Raw genomic sequence first — 17,500 nt, forward strand, 5'->3', positions numbered from 1 at the left:
ATTAAACTCCCAATAGTTTTCCGGGAAACATCGATTCTTCCGATCTAGAAAGAGACAGAGACAGTCGATCCGCGTTATGATAAATATTTCGAGGTTCCCGATTCCACAAATTTATAAAAAGTTTACGGCTGTGTAGCGGGGATCAGAACGAGTAATTTCATGTATAAAGTTTAATTAAACTCCCAATAGTTTGCCGGGAAACATCGATTCTTCCGATCTAGAAAGAGACAGAGACAGTCGATCCGCGTTATGATAAATATTTCAAGGTTCCCGATTCCACAAAATTATAAAAAGTATACGGCTGTGTAGCGGGGATCAAAACGAGTAATTTCATGTATAAAGTTTAATTAAACTTCCAATAGTTTGTCGGGAAACATCGATAGTTCGATCGCGCGAGAGAGACAGAGAAACGAACAGACTTCTTTTCGATTTACGGCTAAAATAAATTTTTCTAATTTTTTTCAATAACATATTCTTGCTTAGATAACTTTTTTACATAGGGATTAAGCATTTAGAACGATATAATGTTTAAAATAAGGGCACTTTACTCTTGACATTTTACGGTTTTTTCAATTTTCTGAAAAATCCTATCATTAGATTTTTTTAAAAATACGATATTCTTGCTTAACTAACGTTTCTACATAGGGATTAAGCATTTAGAACGAAATCTAATGTCAGAAAATGGCACTTTACTCTTGACATTTTTCGGTTTTTTCAATTTTCTGGAAAATCCTATCATTAGATTTTTTTAAAAATACGATATTCTTGCTTAACTAACGTTTTTACATAGGGATTAAGCATTTAGAACGAAATCTAATGTAGGAAAATGGTACTTTACTCTTGATCGGTACGTTGGGACTTTGAAAATATTCGGGCGTTCCAATCGCTCGTCTGTTGCATCATAGCGCGTCTCGGCGCAATCGACCGATTCGCTCGATCCATTATTTTCGATTTACGGCTAAAATAAATTTTTCTAATTTTTTTCAATAACATATTCCTGCTTAAATAACTTTTTTACATAGGGATTAAGCATTTAGAACGATACATTGTTTAAAATAAGGGCACTTTACTCTTGACATTTTACGGTTTTTTCAATTTTCTGAAAAATCCTATCATTAGATTTTTTTAAAAATACGATATTCTTGCTTAACTAACGTTTCTACATAGGGATTAAGCATTTAGAACGAAATCTAATGTCAGAAAATGGCACTTTACTCTTGACATTTTTCGGTTTTTTCAATTTTCTGGAAAATCCTATCATTAGATTTTTTTAAAAATACGATATTCTTGCTTAACTAACGTTTTTACATAGGGATTAAGCATTTAGAACGAAATCTAATGTAGGAAAATGGTACTTTACTCTTGATCGGTACGTTGGGACTTTGAAAATATTCGGGCGTTCCAATCGCTCGTCTGTTGCATCATAGCGCGTCTCGGCGCAATCGACCGATTCGCTCGATCCATTATTTTCGATTTACGGCTAAAATAAATTTTTCTAATTTTTTTCAATAACATATTCCTGCTTAAATAACTTTTTTACATAGGGATTAAGCATTGAGAACGATACATTGTTTAAAGTAAGGGCACTTTACTCTTGACATTTTACGGTTTTTTCAATTTTCTGAAAAATCCTATCATTAGATTTTTTTAAAAATACGATATTCTTGCTTAACTAACGTTTCTACATAGGGATTAAGCATTTAGAACGAAATCTAATGTCAGAAAATGGCACTTTACTCTTGACATTTTTCGGTTTTTTCAATTTTCTGGAAAATCCTATCATTAGATTTTTTTAAAAATACGATATTCTTGCTTAACTAACGTTTTTACATAGGGATTAAGCATTTAGAACGAAATCTAATGTAGGAAAATGGTACTTTACTCTTGATCGGTACGTTGGGACTTTGAAAATATTCGGGCGTACGCGGCGCGCTCGGCGCTTCGAACAGCTCCGGTGTCCCCATTATTTTCGATTTACGGCTAAAATAAATTTTTCTAATTTTTTTCAATAACATATTCCTGCTAAAATAACTTTTTTACATAGGGATTAAGCATTTAGAACGATACATTGTTTAAAATAAGGGCACTTTACTCTTGACATTTTACGGTTTTTTCAATTTTCTGAAAAATCCTATCATTAGATTTTTTTAAAAATACGATATTCTTGCTTAACTAACGTTTCTACATAGGGATTAAGCATTTAGAACGAAATCTAATGTCAGAAAATGGCACTTTACTCTTGACATTTTTCGGTTTTTTCAATTTTCTGGAAAATCCTATCATTAGATTTTTTTAAAAATACGATATTCTTGCTTAACTAACGTTTTTACATAGGGATTAAGCATTTAGAACGAAATCTAATGTAGGAAAATGGTACTTTACTCTTGATCGGTACGTTGGGACTTTGAAAATATTCGGGCGTTCCAATCGCTCGTCTGTTGCATCATAGCGCGTCTCGGCGCAATCGACCGATTCGCTCGATCCATTATTTTCGATTTACGGCTAAAATAAATTTTTCTAATTTTTTTCAATAACATATTCCTGCTTAAATAACTTTTTTACATAGGGATTAAGCATTTAGAACGATACATTGTTTAAAATAAGGGCACTTTACTCTTGACATTTTACGGTTTTTTCAATTTTCTGAAAAATCCTATCATTAGATTTTTTGAAAAATACGATATTCTTGCTTAACTAACGTTTCTACATAGGGATTAAGCATTTAGAACGAAATCTAATGTCAGAAAATGGCACTTTACTCTTGACATTTTTCGGTTTTTTCAATTTTCTGGAAAATCCTATCATTAGATTTTTTTAAAAATACGATATTCTTGCTTAACTAACGTTTTTACATAGGGATTAAGCATTTAGAACGAAATCTAATGTAGGAAAATGGTACTTTACTCTTGATCGGTACGTTGGGACTTTGAAAATATTCGGGCGTACGCGGCGCGCTCGGCGCTTCGAACAGCTCCGGTGTCCCCATTATTTTCGATTTACGGCTAAAATAAATTTTTCTAATTTTTTTCAATAACATATTCCTGCTAAAATAACTTTTTTACATAGGGATTAAGCATTTAGAACGATACATTGTGTAAAATAAGGGCACTTTACTCTTGACATTTTACGGTTTTTTCAATTTTCTGAAAAATCCTATCATTAGATTTTTTTAAAAATACGATATTCTTGCTTAACTAACGTTTCTACATAGGGATTAAGCATTTAGAACGAAATCTAATGTAGGAAAATGGTACTTTACTCTTGATCGGTACGTTGGGACTTTGAAAATATTCGGGGGTTCCAATCGCTCGTCTGTTGCATCATAGCGCGTCTCGGCGCAATCGACCGATTCGCTCGATCCATTATTTTCGATTTACGGCTAAAATAAATTTTTCTAATTTTTTTCAATAACATATTCCTGCTTAAATAACTTTTTTACATAGGGATTAAGCATTTAGAACGATACATTGTTTAAAATAAGGGCACTTTACTCTTGACATTTTACGGTTTTTTCAATTTTCTGAAAAATCCTATCATTAGATTTTTTTAAAAATACGATATTCTTGCTTAACTAACGTTTCTACATAGGGATTAAGCATTTAGAACGAAATCTAATGTCAGAAAATGGCACTTTACTCTTGACATTTTTCGGTTTTTTCAATTTTCTGGGAAATCCTATCATTAGATTTTTTTAAAAATACGATATTCTTGCTTAACTAACGTTTTTACATAGGGATTAAGCATTTAGAACGAAATCTAATGTAGGAAAATGGTACTTTACTCTTGATCGGTACGTTGGGACTTTGAAAATATTCGGGCGTTCCAATCGCTCGTCTGTTGCATCATAGCGCGTCTCGGCGCAATCGACCGATTCGCTCGATCCATTATTTTCGATTTACGGCTAAAATAAATTTTTCTAATTTTTTTCAATAACATATTCCTGCTAAAATAACTTTTTTACATAGGGATTAAGCATTTAGAACGATACATTGTTTAAAATAAGGGCACTTTACTCTTGACATTTTACGGTTTTTTCAATTTTCTGAAAAATCCTATCATTAGATTTTTTTAAAAATACGATATTCTTGCTTAACTAACGTTTCTACATAGGGATTAAGCATTTAGAACGAAATCTAATGTCAGAAAATGGCACTTTACTCTTGACATTTTTCGGTTTTTTCAATTTTCTGGAAAATCCTATCATTAGATTTTTTTAAAAATACGATATTCTTGCTTAACTAACGTTTTTACATAGGGATTAAGCATTTAGAACGAAATCTAATGTAGGAAAATGGTACTTTACTCTTGATCGGTACGTTGGGACTTTGAAAATATTCGGGCGTTCCAATCGCTCGTCTGTTGCATCATAGCGCGTCTCGGCGCAATCGACCGATTCGCTCGATCCATTATTTTCGATTTACGGCTAAAATAAATTTTTCTAATTTTTTTCAATAACATATTCCTGCTTAAATAACTTTTTTACATAGGGATTAAGCATTTAGAACGATACATTGTTTAAAATAAGGGCACTTTACTCTTGACATTTTACGGTTTTTTCAATTTTCTGAAAAATCCTATCATTAGATTTTTTTAAAAATACGATATTCTTGCTTAACTAACGTTTCTACATAGGGATTAAGCATTTAGAACGAAATCTAATGTCAGAAAATGGCACTTTACTCTTGACATTTTTCGGTTTTTTCAATTTTCTGGAAAATCCTATCATTAGATTTTTTTAAAAATACGATATTCTTGCTTAACTAACGTTTTTACATAGGGATTAAGCATTTAGAACGAAATCTAATGTAGGAAAATGGTACTTTACTCTTGATCGGTACGTTGGGACTTTGAAAATATTCGGGCGTTCCAATCGCTCGTCTGTTGCATCATAGCGCGTCTCGGCGCAATCGACCGATTCGCTCGATCCATTATTTTCGATTTACGGCTAAAATAAATTTTTCTAATTTTTTTCAATAACATATTCCTGCTTAAATAACTTTTTTACATAGGGATTAAGCATTTAGAACGATACATTGTTTAAAATAAGGGCACTTTACTCTTGACATTTTACGGTTTTTTCAATTTTCTGAAAAATCCTATCATTAGATTTTTTTAAAAATACGATATTCTTGCTTAACTAACGTTTCTACATAGGGATTAAGCATTTAGAACGAAATCTAATGTCAGAAAATGGCACTTTACTCTTGACATTTTTCGGTTTTTTCAATTTTCTGGAAAATCCTATCATTAGATTTTTTTAAAAATACGATATTCTTGCTTAACTAACGTTTTTACATAGGGATTAAGCATTTAGAACGAAATCTAATGTAGGAAAATGGTACTTTACTCTTGATCGGTACGTTGGGACTTTGAAAATATTCGGGCGTACGCGGCGCGCTCGGCGCTTCGAACAGCTCCGGTGTCCCCATTATTTTCGATTTACGGCTAAAATAAATTTTTCTAATTTTTTTCAATAACATATTCCTGCTAAAATAACTTTTTTACATAGGGATTAAGCATTTAGAACGATACATTGTTTAAAATAAGGGCACTTTACTCTTGACATTTTACGGTTTTTTCAATTTTCTGAAAAATCCTATCATTAGATTTTTTTAAAAATACGATATTCTTGCTTAACTAACGTTTCTACATAGGGATTAAGCATTTAGAACGAAATCTAATGTCAGAAAATGGCACTTTACTCTTGACATTTTTCGGTTTTTTCAATTTTCTGGAAAATCCTATCATTAGATTTTTTTAAAAATACGATATTCTTGCTTAACTAACGTTTTTACATAGGGATTAAGCATTTAGAACGAAATCTAATGTAGGAAAATGGTACTTTACTCTTGATCGGTACGTTGGGACTTTGAAAATATTCGGGCGTTCCAATCGCTCGTCTGTTGCATCATAGCGCGTCTCGGCGCAATCGACCGATTCGCTCGATCCATTATTTTCGATTTACGGCTAAAATAAATTTTTCTAATTTTTTTCAATAACATATTCCTGCTTAAATAACTTTTTTACATAGGGATTAAGCATTTAGAACGATACATTGTTTAAAGTAAGGGCACTTTACTCTTGACATTTTACGGTTTTTTCAATTTTCTGAAAAATCCTATCATTAGATTTTTTTAAAAATACGATATTCTTGCTTAACTAACGTTTCTACATAGGGATTAAGCATTTAGAACGAAATCTAATGTCAGAAAATGGCACTTTACTCTTGACATTTTTCGGTTTTTTCAATTTTCTGGAAAATCCTATCATTAGATTTTTTTAAAAATACGATATTCTTGCTTAACTAACGTTTTTACATAGGGATTAAGCATTTAGAACGAAATCTAATGTAGGAAAATGGTACTTTACTCTTGATCGGTACGTTGGGACTTTGAAAATATTCGGGCGTACGCGGCGCGCTCGGCGCTTCGAACAGCTCCGGTGTCCCCATTATTTTCGATTTACGGCTAAAATAAATTTTTCTAATTTTTTTCAATAACATATTCCTGCTAAAATAACTTTTTTACATAGGGATTAAGCATTTAGAACGATACATTGTTTAAAATAAGGGCACTTTACTCTTGACATTTTACGGTTTTTTCAATTTTCTGAAAAATCCTATCATTAGATTTTTTTAAAAATACGATATTCTTGCTTAACTAACGTTTCTACATAGGGATTAAGCATTTAGAACGAAATCTAATGTCAGAAAATGGCACTTTACTCTTGACATTTTTCGGTTTTTTCAATTTTCTGGAAAATCCTATCATTAGATTTTTTTAAAAATACGATATTCTTGCTTAACTAACGTTTTTACATAGGGATTAAGCATTTAGAACGAAATCTAATGTAGGAAAATGGTACTTTACTCTTGATCGGTACGTTGGGACTTTGAAAATATTCGGGCGTTCCAATCGCTCGTCTGTTGCATCATAGCGCGTCTCGGCGCAATCGACCGATTCGCTCGATCCATTATTTTCGATTTACGGCTAAAATAAATTTTTCTAATTTTTTTCAATAACATATTCCTGCTTAAATAACTTTTTTACATAGGGATTAAGCATTTAGAACGATACATTGTTTAAAATAAGGGCACTTTACTCTTGACATTTTACGGTTTTTTCAATTTTCTGAAAAATCCTATCATTAGATTTTTTTAAAAATACGATATTCTTGCTTAACTAACGTTTCTACATAGGGATTAAGCATTTAGAACGAAATCTAATGTCAGAAAATGGCACTTTACTCTTGACATTTTTCGGTTTTTTCAATTTTCTGGAAAATCCTATCATTAGATTTTTTTAAAAATACGATATTCTTGCTTAACTAACGTTTTTACATAGGGATTAAGCATTTAGAACGAAATCTAATGTAGGAAAATGGTACTTTACTCTTGATCGGTACGTTGGGACTTTGAAAATATTCGGGCGTACGCGGCGCGCTCGGCGCTTCGAACAGCTCCGGTGTCCCCATTATTTTCGATTTACGGCTAAAATAAATTTTTCTAATTTTTTTCAATAACATATTCCTGCTAAAATAACTTTTTTACATAGGGATTAAGCATTTAGAACGATACATTGTGTAAAATAAGGGCACTTTACTCTTGACATTTTACGGTTTTTTCAATTTTCTGAAAAATCCTATCATTAGATTTTTTTAAAAATACGATATTCTTGCTTAACTAACGTTTCTACATAGGGATTAAGCATTTAGAACGAAATCTAATGTAGGAAAATGGTACTTTACTCTTGATCGGTACGTTGGGACTTTGAAAATATTCGGGGGTTCCAATCGCTCGTCTGTTGCATCATAGCGCGTCTCGGCGCAATCGACCGATTCGCTCGATCCATTATTTTCGATTTACGGCTAAAATAAATTTTTCTAATTTTTTTCAATAACATATTCCTGCTTAAATAACTTTTTTACATAGGGATTAAGCATTTAGAACGATACATTGTTTAAAATAAGGGCACTTTACTCTTGACATTTTACGGTTTTTTCAATTTTCTGAAAAATCCTATCATTAGATTTTTTTAAAAATACGATATTCTTGCTTAACTAACGTTTCTACATAGGGATTAAGCATTTAGAACGAAATCTAATGTCAGAAAATGGCACTTTACTCTTGACATTTTTCGGTTTTTTCAATTTTCTGGGAAATCCTATCATTAGATTTTTTTAAAAATACGATATTCTTGCTTAACTAACGTTTTTACATAGGGATTAAGCATTTAGAACGAAATCTAATGTAGGAAAATGGTACTTTACTCTTGATCGGTACGTTGGGACTTTGAAAATATTCGGGCGTTCCAATCGCTCGTCTGTTGCATCATAGCGCGTCTCGGCGCAATCGACCGATTCGCTCGATCCATTATTTTCGATTTACGGCTAAAATAAATTTTTCTAATTTTTTTCAATAACATATTCCTGCTAAAATAACTTTTTTACATAGGGATTAAGCATTTAGAACGATACATTGTTTAAAATAAGGGCACTTTACTCTTGACATTTTACGGTTTTTTCAATTTTCTGAAAAATCCTATCATTAGATTTTTTTAAAAATACGATATTCTTGCTTAACTAACGTTTCTACATAGGGATTAAGCATTTAGAACGAAATCTAATGTCAGAAAATGGCACTTTACTCTTGACATTTTTCGGTTTTTTCAATTTTCTGGAAAATCCTATCATTAGATTTTTTTAAAAATACGATATTCTTGCTTAACTAACGTTTTTACATAGGGATTAAGCATTTAGAACGAAATCTAATGTAGGAAAATGGTACTTTACTCTTGATCGGTACGTTGGGACTTTGAAAATATTCGGGCGTTCCAATCGCTCGTCTGTTGCATCATAGCGCGTCTCGGCGCAATCGACCGATTCGCTCGATCCATTATTTTCGATTTACGGCTAAAATAAATTTTTCTAATTTTTTTCAATAACATATTCCTGCTTAAATAACTTTTTTACATAGGGATTAAGCATTGAGAACGATACATTGTTTAAAGTAAGGGCACTTTACTCTTGACATTTTACGGTTTTTTCAATTTTCTGAAAAATCCTATCATTAGATTTTTTTAAAAATACGATATTCTTGCTTAACTAACGTTTCTACATAGGGATTAAGCATTTAGAACGAAATCTAATGTCAGAAAATGGCACTTTACTCTTGACATTTTTCGGTTTTTTCAATTTTCTGGAAAATCCTATCATTAGATTTTTTTAAAAATACGATATTCTTGCTTAACTAACGTTTTTACATAGGGATTAAGCATTTAGAACGAAATCTAATGTAGGAAAATGGTACTTTACTCTTGATCGGTACGTTGGGACTTTGAAAATATTCGGGCGTACGCGGCGCGCTCGGCGCTTCGAACAGCTCCGGTGTCCCCATTATTTTCGATTTACGGCTAAAATAAATTTTTCTAATTTTTTTCAATAACATATTCCTGCTAAAATAACTTTTTTACATAGGGATTAAGCATTTAGAACGATACATTGTTTAAAATAAGGGCACTTTACTCTTGACATTTTACGGTTTTTTCAATTTTCTGAAAAATCCTATCATTAGATTTTTTTAAAAATACGATATTCTTGCTTAACTAACGTTTCTACATAGGGATTAAGCATTTAGAACGAAATCTAATGTCAGAAAATGGCACTTTACTCTTGACATTTTTCGGTTTTTTCAATTTTCTGGAAAATCCTATCATTAGATTTTTTTAAAAATACGATATTCTTGCTTAACTAACGTTTTTACATAGGGATTAAGCATTTAGAACGAAATCTAATGTAGGAAAATGGTACTTTACTCTTGATCGGTACGTTGGGACTTTGAAAATATTCGGGCGTTCCAATCGCTCGTCTGTTGCATCATAGCGCGTCTCGGCGCAATCGACCGATTCGCTCGATCCATTATTTTCGATTTACGGCTAAAATAAATTTTTCTAATTTTTTTCAATAACATATTCCTGCTTAAATAACTTTTTTACATAGGGATTAAGCATTTAGAACGATACATTGTTTAAAGTAAGGGCACTTTACTCTTGACATTTTACGGTTTTTTCAATTTTCTGAAAAATCCTATCATTAGATTTTTTTAAAAATACGATATTCTTGCTTAACTAACGTTTCTACATAGGGATTAAGCATTTAGAACGAAATCTAATGTCAGAAAATGGCACTTTACTCTTGACATTTTTCGGTTTTTTCAATTTTCTGGAAAATCCTATCATTAGATTTTTTTAAAAATACGATATTCTTGCTTAACTAACGTTTTTACATAGGGATTAAGCATTTAGAACGAAATCTAATGTAGGAAAATGGTACTTTACTCTTGATCGGTACGTTGGGACTTTGAAAATATTCGGGCGTACGCGGCGCGCTCGGCGCTTCGAACAGCTCCGGTGTCCCCATTATTTTCGATTTACGGCTAAAATAAATTTTTCTAATTTTTTTCAATAACATATTCCTGCTAAAATAACTTTTTTACATAGGGATTAAGCATTTAGAACGATACATTGTTTAAAATAAGGGCACTTTACTCTTGACATTTTACGGTTTTTTCAATTTTCTGAAAAATCCTATCATTAGATTTTTTTAAAAATACGATATTCTTGCTTAACTAACGTTTCTACATAGGGATTAAGCATTTAGAACGAAATCTAATGTCAGAAAATGGCACTTTACTCTTGACATTTTTCGGTTTTTTCAATTTTCTGGAAAATCCTATCATTAGATTTTTTTAAAAATACGATATTCTTGCTTAACTAACGTTTTTACATAGGGATTAAGCATTTAGAACGAAATCTAATGTAGGAAAATGGTACTTTACTCTTGATCGGTACGTTGGGACTTTGAAAATATTCGGGCGTTCCAATCGCTCGTCTGTTGCATCATAGCGCGTCTCGGCGCAATCGACCGATTCGCTCGATCCATTATTTTCGATTTACGGCTAAAATAAATTTTTCTAATTTTTTTCAATAACATATTCCTGCTTAAATAACTTTTTTACATAGGGATTAAGCATTTAGAACGATACATTGTTTAAAATAAGGGCACTTTACTCTTGACATTTTACGGTTTTTTCAATTTTCTGAAAAATCCTATCATTAGATTTTTTTAAAAATACGATATTCTTGCTTAACTAACGTTTCTACATAGGGATTAAGCATTTAGAACGAAATCTAATGTCAGAAAATGGCACTTTACTCTTGACATTTTTCGGTTTTTTCAATTTTCTGGAAAATCCTATCATTAGATTTTTTTAAAAATACGATATTCTTGCTTAACTAACGTTTTTACATAGGGATTAAGCATTTAGAACGAAATCTAATGTAGGAAAATGGTACTTTACTCTTGATCGGTACGTTGGGACTTTGAAAATATTCGGGCGTACGCGGCGCGCTCGGCGCTTCGAACAGCTCCGGTGTCCCCATTATTTTCGATTTACGGCTAAAATAAATTTTTCTAATTTTTTTCAATAACATATTCCTGCTAAAATAACTTTTTTACATAGGGATTAAGCATTTAGAACGATACATTGTGTAAAATAAGGGCACTTTACTCTTGACATTTTACGGTTTTTTCAATTTTCTGAAAAATCCTATCATTAGATTTTTTTAAAAATACGATATTCTTGCTTAACTAACGTTTCTACATAGGGATTAAGCATTTAGAACGAAATCTAATGTAGGAAAATGGTACTTTACTCTTGATCGGTACGTTGGGACTTTGAAAATATTCGGGGGTTCCAATCGCTCGTCTGTTGCATCATAGCGCGTCTCGGCGCAATCGACCGATTCGCTCGATCCATTATTTTCGATTTACGGCTAAAATAAATTTTTCTAATTTTTTTCAATAACATATTCCTGCTTAAATAACTTTTTTACATAGGGATTAAGCATTTAGAACGATACATTGTTTAAAATAAGGGCACTTTACTCTTGACATTTTACGGTTTTTTCAATTTTCTGAAAAATCCTATCATTAGATTTTTTTAAAAATACGATATTCTTGCTTAACTAACGTTTCTACATAGGGATTAAGCATTTAGAACGAAATCTAATGTCAGAAAATGGCACTTTACTCTTGACATTTTTCGGTTTTTTCAATTTTCTGGGAAATCCTATCATTAGATTTTTTTAAAAATACGATATTCTTGCTTAACTAACGTTTTTACATAGGGATTAAGCATTTAGAACGAAATCTAATGTAGGAAAATGGTACTTTACTCTTGATCGGTACGTTGGGACTTTGAAAATATTCGGGCGTTCCAATCGCTCGTCTGTTGCATCATAGCGCGTCTCGGCGCAATCGACCGATTCGCTCGATCCATTATTTTCGATTTACGGCTAAAATAAATTTTTCTAATTTTTTTCAATAACATATTCCTGCTAAAATAACTTTTTTACATAGGGATTAAGCATTTAGAACGATACATTGTTTAAAATAAGGGCACTTTACTCTTGACATTTTACGGTTTTTTCAATTTTCTGAAAAATCCTATCATTAGATTTTTTTAAAAATACGATATTCTTGCTTAACTAACGTTTCTACATAGGGATTAAGCATTTAGAACGAAATCTAATGTCAGAAAATGGCACTTTACTCTTGACATTTTTCGGTTTTTTCAATTTTCTGGAAAATCCTATCATTAGATTTTTTTAAAAATACGATATTCTTGCTTAACTAACGTTTTTACATAGGGATTAAGCATTTAGAACGAAATCTAATGTAGGAAAATGGTACTTTACTCTTGATCGGTACGTTGGGACTTTGAAAATATTCGGGCGTTCCAATCGCTCGTCTGTTGCATCATAGCGCGTCTCGGCGCAATCGACCGATTCGCTCGATCCATTATTTTCGATTTACGGCTAAAATAAATTTTTCTAATTTTTTTCAATAACATATTCCTGCTTAAATAACTTTTTTACATAGGGATTAAGCATTGAGAACGATACATTGTTTAAAGTAAGGGCACTTTACTCTTGACATTTTACGGTTTTTTCAATTTTCTGAAAAATCCTATCATTAGATTTTTTTAAAAATACGATATTCTTGCTTAACTAACGTTTCTACATAGGGATTAAGCATTTAGAACGAAATCTAATGTCAGAAAATGGCACTTTACTCTTGACATTTTTCGGTTTTTTCAATTTTCTGGAAAATCCTATCATTAGATTTTTTTAAAAATACGATATTCTTGCTTAACTAACGTTTTTACATAGGGATTAAGCATTTAGAACGAAATCTAATGTAGGAAAATGGTACTTTACTCTTGATCGGTACGTTGGGACTTTGAAAATATTCGGGCGTACGCGGCGCGCTCGGCGCTTCGAACAGCTCCGGTGTCCCCATTATTTTCGATTTACGGCTAAAATAAATTTTTCTAATTTTTTTCAATAACATATTCCTGCTAAAATAACTTTTTTACATAGGGATTAAGCATTTAGAACGATACATTGTTTAAAATAAGGGCACTTTACTCTTGACATTTTACGGTTTTTTCAATTTTCTGAAAAATCCTATCATTAGATTTTTTTAAAAATACGATATTCTTGCTTAACTAACGTTTCTACATAGGGATTAAGCATTTAGAACGAAATCTAATGTCAGAAAATGGCACTTTACTCTTGACATTTTTCGGTTTTTTCAATTTTCTGGAAAATCCTATCATTAGATTTTTTTAAAAATACGATATTCTTGCTTAACTAACGTTTCTACATAGGGATTAAGCATTTAGAACGAAATCTAATGTAGGAAAATGGTACTTTACTCTTGATCGGTACGTTGGGACTTTGAAAATATTCGGGCGTTCCAATCGCTCGTCTGTTGCATCATAGCGCGTCTCGGCGCAATCGACCGATTCGCTCGATCCATTATTTTCGATTTACGGCTAAAATAAATTTTTCTAATTTTTTTCAATAACATATTCCTGCTAAAATAACTTTTTTACATAGGGATTAAGCATTTAGAACGATACATTGTTTAAAATAAGGGCACTTTACTCTTGACATTTTACGGTTTTTTCAATTTTCTGAAAAATCCTATCATTAGATTTTTTTAAAAATACGATATTCTTGCTTAACTAACGTTTCTACATAGGGATTAAGCATTTAGAACGAAATCTAATGTCAGAAAATGGCACTTTACTCTTGACATTTTTCGGTTTTTTCAATTTTCTGGAAAATCCTATCATTAGATTTTTTTAAAAATACGATATTCTTGCTTAACTAACGTTTTTACATAGGGATTAAGCATTTAGAACGAAATCTAATGTAGGAAAATGGTACTTTACTCTTGATCGGTACGTTGGGACTTTGAAAATATTCGGGCGTTCCAATCGCTCGTCTGTTGCATCATAGCGCGTCTCGGCGCAATCGACCGATTCGCTCGATCCATTATTTTCGATTTACGGCTAAAATAAATTTTTCTAATTTTTTTCAATAACATATTCCTGCTTAAATAACTTTTTTACATAGGGATTAAGCATTTAGAACGATACATTGTTTAAAATAAGGGCACTTTACTCTTGACATTTTACGGTTTTTTCAATTTTCTGAAAAATCCTATCATTAGATTTTTTTAAAAATACGATATTCTTGCTTAACTAACGTTTCTACATAGGGATTAAGCATTTAGAACGAAATCTAATGTCAGAAAATGGCACTTTACTCTTGACATTTTTCGGTTTTTTCAATTTTCTGGAAAATCCTATCATTAGATTTTTTTAAAAATACGATATTCTTGCTTAACTAACGTTTTTACATAGGGATTAAGCATTTAGAACGAAATCTAATGTAGGAAAATGGTACTTTACTCTTGATCGGTACGTTGGGACTTTGAAAATATTCGGGCGTTCCAATCGCTCGTCTGTTGCATCATAGCGCGTCTCGGCGCAATCGACCGATTCGCTCGATCCATTATTTTCGATTTACGGCTAAAATAAATTTTTCTAATTTTTTTCAATAACATATTCCTGCTTAAATAACTTTTTTACATAGGGATTAAGCATTTAGAACGATACATTGTTTAAAATAAGGGCACTTTACTCTTGACATTTTACGGTTTTTTCAATTTTCTGAAAAATCCTATCATTAGATTTTTTTAAAAATACGATATTCTTGCTTAACTAACGTTTCTACATAGGGATTAAGCATTTAGAACGAAATCTAATGTCAGAAAATGGCACTTTACTCTTGACATTTTTCGGTTTTTTCAATTTTCTGGAAAATCCTATCATTAGATTTTTTTAAAAATACGATATTCTTGCTTAACTAACGTTTTTACATAGGGATTAAGCATTTAGAACGAAATCTAATGTAGGAAAATGGTACTTTACTCTTGATCGGTACGTTGGGACTTTGAAAATATTCGGGCGTACGCGGCGCGCTCGGCGCTTCGAACAGCTCCGGTGTCCCCATTATTTTCGATTTACGGCTAAAATAAATTTTTCTAATTTTTTTCAATAACATATTCCTGCTAAAATAACTTTTTTACATAGGGATTAAGCATTTAGAACGATACATTGTTTAAAATAAGGGCACTTTACTCTTGACATTTTACGGTTTTTTCAATTTTCTGAAAAATCCTATCATTAGATTTTTTTAAAAATACGATATTCTTGCTTAACTAACGTTTCTACATAGGGATTAAGCATTTAGAACGAAATCTAATGTCAGAAAATGGCACTTTACTCTTGACATTTTTCGGTTTTTTCAATTTTCTGGAAAATCCTATCATTAGATTTTTTTAAAAATACGATATTCTTGCTTAACTAACGTTTTTACATAGGGATTAAGCATTTAGAACGAAATCTAATGTAGGAAAATGGTACTTTACTCTTGATCGGTACGTTGGGACTTAGAAAATATTCGGCCGTACGCGGCGCGTCTCGGCGCTTCGAACAGCTCCGGTGTCCCCATTATTTTCGATTTACGGCTAAAATAAATTTTTCTAATTTTTTTCAATTACATATTCTTGCTTAGATAACTTTTTTACATAGGGATTAAGCATTTAGAACGACATATTGTTTAAAATAATGGTACTTTACTCTTGTGATTTTTCGGTTTTTTTTTATTATTTTGAAAAATAAATTTTTGTAATTTTTTTAAATACGATATTCGTGATCAGTGAACGATTTCACATATGGATTAAGCATTTAGAATCGTGCGGAAGCGTTATTAAAAAAGTTTACTCGATGCGATGGGACTTTGAAAAGTTTGTGAAAATTTTCATATTGGGAAAAAATGTGTAATTTTTTGTCTAGTTTACGGTAATGTAATTTATTTTAATGTTTACTATAAATTTTTTTTTCGTTCGTTCACGCGCTATGTTACAACAGCACGGCCGGGCGGTCTGTTGCCGCGGCGGTTTACACTCATAAGCGCGCGTGCTATTCGGCCGGCGGCGCCGGCGTCCTTGCCGGCCGTTCGGTATCTATAAGAGATACACGGTCCGTGCGAGGCGGACGGAGCAGAGCGGGTTTTGGGCCAATTCTACGATCTCGGTCGAGAAGCTGTCTCAGAGCTCCTTCGGGGCTTCGGTCCTGACTGTTTCGTGCCGTTTACGTTACGGACTTTTCTCCACACAGCGTGGCCACGGGTCGGTGTCTTTGACCGAATGGCCCATATGTGGCAAGCCCTACGGGGTTGGTTACCCGTATGCACTTTGTATGTATACTCGTACTCACTGAGCAATCGACTCTTCTGTCCGAGCGATGGAAAAATTTTTTAAAATGCATCTGTAAGATTTGGAAGCAAATCGTACCAATTGAAAACTGTGGCTAAAATGAATAGCCCAGTGGAGAGAGAAAACTATCAAAAAACTGATTTTTTAAATCAAGAGGTGTCAGAAATCGAAATGCCTAGCGCGAGCGGAAGAACACGCTTTCTCGCCAGTCCAGCATGTGTCCTGTCCGTTCTTCCTCGGCTTGCCGATTTTGCCCAGATCAGAGGTTTCGTGCTTCCGGCGGTCAGAAGATCAGCGTGAGCGTACGCGCTTCCACGACTATGGCATCACCCATGTACTTTTTCCTTTGAATATATTTGAGTACATAAAAAATATTAAAACATATAGAGAGAACTGTGTCTTGGATCTTAAAAATTTGTCAATAGCGATGATATATTATTACTTAATTTGAAGTATTTGTACGTTTTAGCTGGGACGTACATTTATCTTACAAGATGTTAATAGCGAGACTCTTGAAGATAAAATTATCTTGTGATTTTATGAAGGCAAAGATAGAAACGTACGAAGCTGGCGTACGTAGAAAAATGTGATTTTATGATAGAACAAAAATATAATACGTACGTTTTTGGGCGTACGGTAAAATATCTGTATGGTAGAAAAATGAAAGAAATTGAGCGTTAAAGAAGATATGTTACAAGCGCGGAATGTGGCAAAACTTGTACATATTTGAAAGAGAAAAGTGGTGTGTCGACCTGACATATATATATGAAACAGGCGACGATGGAAAAGGATTTAAATTTTGTCCATT

Source organism: Megalopta genalis, unplaced genomic scaffold, assembly GCF_051020955.1.
Source record: "Megalopta genalis isolate 19385.01 unplaced genomic scaffold, iyMegGena1_principal scaffold0460, whole genome shotgun sequence".
NCBI lineage: Eukaryota > Metazoa > Arthropoda > Insecta > Hymenoptera > Halictidae > Megalopta > Megalopta genalis.